We start from the raw sequence: 7,127 nt of genomic DNA on the forward strand, positions 1-7,127 counted from the left end.
TTTAAGATTTTTGCATCTATGTTCATTAGGGAGATTGGTCTGTAGTTTTCTTTCTCTGTTTTTGGTCTCCCTGGCTTTGGAATCAGTACCATATTTGTGTCATAAAAGGAATTTGGTAGGACTCCTTCTTTGCTTATCATATCAAATATTTTAATTTTTTACAACATTAATTTGTTGTTCTTCAGTTGCCTTAGTTGAATTTGACTATTAAACATAGTTTAAAGTCTTTTTGTGATCTTTTCTGATGATTAGTTAAGAGATATAATCATAAGAAGATATATACAATTTCTCTAGGAGTAGAAATATTTCCTCTGATGGAACAATATTCTCAATAAATTAGTTAATTTAAAAAATAAAAATAAATGTTTCTTCTAACTTCCTTTCACTAGAATGTTAATTTGAATTATTTTATCACATTAACTAGTTTTTCCAGTGAGATCCTCAGACAAAAATTAATAGATATTAGGACAGCTTTTAGTGAAGAGTAAAAAGAAGTGAGAAATATGGTGGTAGATATTAGAAAATGTGTCGATCAATTGTTTCTGTCATGTCTGACTCACTGTGACTCAATTTGTACTTTTCTTGGCAAAGGCAGTAGAGTCCTTTGTGATTTCCTTTTCCTAGCTCATTTTAAAGATGAGGAAACAGAGACAAATGGAGTTAAATGATATTCTCAGGGTCTCAAAGCTAGTGTTTGTGTTGGGATTTGAAATCAGATCTTCCTAATTCTGTGCCCAAAGCTTTATCCACTGCATCACCTAGCTGTCCTGTTAGGAAAGAAAACTGCAGCAAAAACCCCTTAATGTTCAGCAGGGCAGATGTGTGCATGGACCCTGTGAAAGAAGAAACAGGAAAGTAATTTGTCTGGCCTTACATTGTAAGAAAGAATTTAAGAAATATATGGGCAACCCTCAAAGAATAAACAGCTTTGGAAGTTCTCTGTATTAGAGTAATAGACTGGGTCTTGTGGTAATTCTTGTTACTTTTTGAACTATAATTTGGAATATCAACTATATACGAAAGAAAAGAACAATTTCTCATAAAACTCCATGGAATGAATTAATTTAGAACTTAAATTCATTATGTTCATTTTAATTAATCATTCAATTATACTTATTCTCTTTCTTCAAAAGCACTCTACCACCAACAGAGTCAAAGTAGTCATTTTTTATTATTATTTTCTAGTGAAAAACTGGGGAAGAGACATCTTACTACAGTAGAAGAAAGATTAATTTAGTAAAGGACATCAATTTAAATGATGGTTTTGCCACTTGACTATGGCTGGGTAAATCATTGAACTTGTCAAATTTTCTTCATCTGAATGATGAGGGGATTGGACTTGATTACCTTTAGATAACTTTCTGTCTTTCCATCCAGGATGCTTCTTAATCTTTTCCCATTACTTCTTATTAGGTAGGAACAAATATAAACTCACTATTGAACATGTAAAGTCCTACACAACTTGGCCCCTAACTACATTTCCAACTTTATTGGATGTTCTTTCTCCCACACTCTATGATACAGACAAACTGACTCTTCACGGGCTTTAATCCTGGTGCCACAAACTTCACTTGCCAAAATTCTAAGCTTTCTTAGGCAGGAAAAGATGTCTTATCTAGACTCTTTTGGCTGAGTCATTTTAAAATTTGATTTTACAGTTGTTTAGAGGGGAATGTTGAAAAAGTTCAACTGTATTCTCTCTAATCCACCATTTAACACTGATCACTATAAAATGTCATTTTGAAATATCTACAACTGTGGTGAGATAAAATTTTAATGAATTCTAGTGGTGATAATATCACAACTAATACTTGCACTACTTTTTTCCCTTAAGATCATATTTGGGGAAAATGACAAATATTTCTTAGAAATTAGTGAAAATAAATGATGTATTTTTTCCTGCAAATTTCATGGACCCCACTGAAATCTTTCCATATGACTTAGTTTAAGAACTTTTAACTAGAGGAAAGGGACTAGTAGATGACCGAGGTAGCCAAGGCAAGATTTAGGATGATGGAGCCTTTCCAAAATATGCTAATAGTCAGAAAGAATATAAGGTTCATTTATCAGCCACTTTCCTCCAGACTGCCACATCTTAATCATATCTTTTTACACTACCAACCCACTTGTCACTCTTTCAGTGCTAACATTTAATCCAGTTGCCTTTTTGATCCCGGGAAGTTTTACATTCCCATAAGGTTTCACTGAGTGTTAATTGCCTTAGGGACATTTCTATAAAAGTTCACCATGTTCTTATTAAAGTATTAGTAAAGCAGAAGGGGTTGGGATTGCTTAATACACCTGACATTTCTTTAGACTCTTTGCCTGGTGCAAACTCTCCCTACACATAAAACTCACAGTGTTTGCATGTGATTCTCCTTCAAAAGGAAAGGAAATGTTACTTCAAATTTCTCTGTGAAGAAAGCACTGGGCAGAGACCTGAGTATAGCCATTCCTCATGAAAAGTTTCTGTAAATACTTGGAGCTCCCCAGGGGTTTCTTTTGAAGTCAATGGGAGCTGTCTCTATGGATCACAGAAGATAATTCATCCCATAGAGTGAAGCATAGGGCAAATATGATTCATTATATAACTTGAAAAATCACAGTACCCTATTCATGTCAGGGAATTTAATATAGACTTCCTGCAGTTAAAGATCCTTAATGTGTTTTGTATTTTCCCCTTCGAAAACAATCTATGCAAATAAAAATTATACTTAAGAAAATTACACAATGAAAGATTCTGAAAGCCCAGAAAATATTAAAACATATTTGGGATTTCTCTCAGGGTGAACAGGAAATTTGGCCCCTATTATTGATATAGTATGGAATGCTTTGAAAGCCAGACAAAGAAAGGGTAATTTAATTAGACATGCTACTGCTAGGAGACACACAGAGGGCAAGAAAGCTTGCCTTGGAAAACAGCATACTAATTAAAACAAGTAAGAATACATGGATGTCTCCAAAGTGGCAAAATTGCCATAGTTTCTCTTGTGGTATAGCTGTGCACATGAGTGCATATATATTTTAAGTACTTTTCAGGAGATTAAAATTTAATGAATAGCCTGTCTTCACAGTGTGATAAACCTATATAGTCTAGACTATTAGAGAATGATTTAACATAAGTGGTCCCATTATTAGCACTGGGAAACATGTAAACAGATTAAACCTTGAGGATGAAAATGTATTTTTAAGGCTTTCCTAGGAACAGTGAGTGATCTGAATGACGCTTCTATTTTCCACTGAATGATTAGTCCATTTTCCTCTCAGGAATTTCATATCTTGCAGTGTAAATCATTGTTTCACATAACTTCCTTCAGTGCAAAATACACATTTCAGTTTCTGTAGGTACAGTGTTTATTATTTATTTGAGGAGATTTGTATTCTTTTAAAAAATGTAGCTGTCAACATCTGAAATCACTTTGACTGTATAACCAATTCAAAGTTTTATGTTCTTTTTCCCCCACAAGCTCTTAAGAAACTATGAAGTCAAAGATTTGTCATGATGAATATATGAATCTATTTTTCTGTTTTACCAAAGTGGTTTTTTTGAAATTCATTTAATATTATATTTTCAAATGACTGTAATAGAAAAGTGGTATAGGAAAACAATTAATTTTTTAGATAGTTAAAGAAAAAAGATAACGTTTAATTTTCTAAAATAATTTTGTTAGTAAGATTATAACAAATACAAAGAAATGAACATTATTTCATCCTTTCAATTAACATTTGAATAGAGCAGAAATTATGTGATAACTATAGGAATATAATCTTGCTTTAATTATGTCCTCAGCATAACTACCTGTAGTAGGAAAAAAGTCCTTAAAACCTCAGTAATAAAAATAATAATACTATAACTAAAGGCACAAAGCCAGTGAATTTCACAAAATAATAGTCCAACATCATTAATTTTGTAGATCTCTTAATAAGGGTCATAAGAGAAGTTTTGGCAGCTCTTGAGTATATCTGTAGCTAACTAATAGCATGCATTTAAGCCAGATGGGTTTGTGATTCAAAGTTCCTTACTTCTTCCTCTCTTCATTTTTGTTAACCCAATCAATGCTGCAAAACTACTAAAGGCTTCATTTTCAAAACATGGCTTGGCTAAAATTCAACATGCATCTGGCAGCTCAGAATGCAAACCTTTTTGTAAGAAAATAAAGATGCCTCATTTTGCTGATGGCTTCATTAGTGGGCATCAGGGTGTCTTTTACATTTCATTTAGTGAATATTGATGGAAGAACCTCAAAGAATTTTCATCTTCAAAGACCTACTGGGCAAGATTGCTCCATTTACCCCTCCTACTATGTCTTCCTTCTCTCCCTAAAATCCTTAGCATAACTAATTAGACAATAACAAGAAGCAAAGGGAATGAATTCCCATTGGCATTATGCAGCATAAATTATGTATGTATTTGGAAGATATTTGTTAATTGTATCCAATCCCCAGTCCCCAATATTTTTCATCCTTTCATGTGTAAACAGGTTTTTGGACACCATAAATTGAACAAATTGGTAGCTATCTTTTGTTACGTGTGTATGTTTAAAGAAGAGAGATATTAAAATATGTTAATTAGTTCTCAATTAAATTGTACTAACATGGTATAAAATAATTGGAAATTCATGCTCTGCTGGAGTTCAATACAATGCAAAGTTTTATTTAAAATGGCATTTGCTACATACAAATAAAAAATCATTTTCATGGGCTCTGCCTGGTTAATTAAGATATTTTCTTTGAATAGCTCTTCCTAAACTGGTCAGAGACAAATAGATTCCATTTATAATATAATTTTCAAAAGATATATCCTCTTATCAGATAAATTGATACAAAACCAAAATATTATCCTTTAATTTATTTTTAATTAAACAAAACTTTTAAAAGTAATGACTTTTTTAGATCTCTCAGTAGACCTATTGTACTTTACAATAATACAATTGCAGGCTTTACCCAAAACAATTAGCTAATAACTGTGATTTTAAATTTGCATTAAAATTACTGAAGCTTTACAATATATGTATCTTATTGATCCTTGAGTCCAAAAATGACACTGCAAGTTAACTTTATATGTGACATTTCACACATTGGGAAAGAAACTATTTATAGAATAGAATGGAATGGAATGGAATAGAATAGAATAGAATAGAATTCTATTCTCCCAATGTTTCCTCATAGTGACATATTTTTCATGCTTGCTGAAGAACTGCAGTTAAGGATATCTTCAAGGATACTGAACAGGATTGTGGAGAGTATTAGTCTACAAATACATTGCAATTTAGGAATTATAGAGGAAGAACTTTGTCAAATATGCTATCAGACAAATATATGGCTCAGGAGAGATGAAATAATCATATAGAGTGAAAGAAAGGAATGGATGGTTCACTTTCTCCATCAATGCAATGGAGAGAGACAGAGACTGAGACTGAGAGAGACAGAGAAAAGACCCTGGGCATATAAGCATTTTCGTTGAATTCTATGGGGCATATTTATATAAAGATTACTTGAGTTTTATGAAATGGGCAAGCATGAATATTTGTGATCTAAATACACCCTTCAAAGGTATGGCTAACCACTTTAGAGTTCATCCAATTTAGTTAGAAATATTTATTGCATGATATTAGAGGTTTTAAGATTCACTTATTTAAAGAAGCACTTGTAGGAGATGCTCAGTTGATAAATATCAGTTTGTACATTATTAAATTAGTTGGTTCAAATATGTATTTAGACATTGAGTAAATCATTGTCAAACAAAGCAGTGATTTGGAAGTGAGGGTGGAACAAGGGGGACAGGTATTCTAATTGTGATATTTTATTAATTTCTATAAAAATCCTCTAAATATGAACCACCTGCACTTTAGGATACTAAAGGTTTATTATTTTCCTATTAAGAAGAGTAAAAGGAATTCAGTGTTTTTAAATGCAATGTACAAATAAAATATCTTTTATCACTATTCCAATTTTGTTAGTCCATCATTCTTTTACCAGAAATGCAGAAATTAAAAATTGTATGATTATTTTATTAAAATGCAAAAACAATGTTCATTATTTTTTAATTTTTTAATTAGTTTTAGTACATCAAACTATATTTTTTCAATACTGGAAGATTAGTTATATTTTAAAGTTATCATTACTCGTCTGTTCTTCTCATTGTACAGTGGAGTAGAATGAGCATTAACTTAAAATCTACTTCTCATATTTATTATCTTTCAACAACAACAAAAATATCATTCTTGGCCTAAATTTCCTCATATGTAACATTTCTGAAGTCCTTTATACTCTAGGTATAAAATCCTATAATTAAATTTTCATAAGGACTTGTAGGTAATGATGCCCAGGAAAGTGATCAAAACCATTTGCTATGCCTAGGATAGGTCCTAGTCTCACAGTAATAGGAAAGGTAGAGACTTAGAGTTTGGTTCAGGTAAAAGAAAACAAGTTTTCCACAATTTAGCTTTTAGCTCAAATGAATCCTCCAGTCAAACTTAGGACTAGTTGTATAAGTCTTTTATTCCACAAAATGAATTCATATTCTTTTTAATTCTCTTTTTTGTTTTCTTATGAGTTGCCTCCAGTATATCTGAGTACAATGGTCTGCGTAGTTAACAGAATTAAAAAAAACAAAACCTTTGGCTTCTGTGTTATTGATGGAAATCCTCAGATATTTAAAAATATTTCCACTCTGTTGGCTCATCACCTCCTTTTTTAAACTTGCATCATCATAACAGATAAAACTAATGAAACTTTTTTACATTGGCTGTCAAAATTTCATGAAACTTAATCACATCTCTTTGTTCACCTCATTTACACCTCCATTAATTCTCTTATTACACACCTTATGTTTTCTGCCTGTCCAATTTTTTTCTTTTCTCCTTTTGTGAGGAAGACAATGCTACTTAAACAAGTTAGATCACAACTTATGTAAGAATCCTCCTTACTTGATTGGATAAACTAGGATACTCTTCTGGGGATGGATGAGCTCTTTATTGCTTATCCATGCAACCTCTGATTAAAAAAAAATACACAGTGTTATAAACCAGAGAAGGAGCATAGATATTATGTTGCTCAACTTCATCCTCTGATAAATGATAAATATCCTGTATACACAACAAATGTTTTGATTTTTTAGATGTAAT

The sequence above is a fragment of the Gracilinanus agilis genome, chromosome 3, assembly GCF_016433145.1.
Source record: "Gracilinanus agilis isolate LMUSP501 chromosome 3, AgileGrace, whole genome shotgun sequence".
Classification (NCBI taxonomy): domain Eukaryota; kingdom Metazoa; phylum Chordata; class Mammalia; order Didelphimorphia; family Didelphidae; genus Gracilinanus; species Gracilinanus agilis.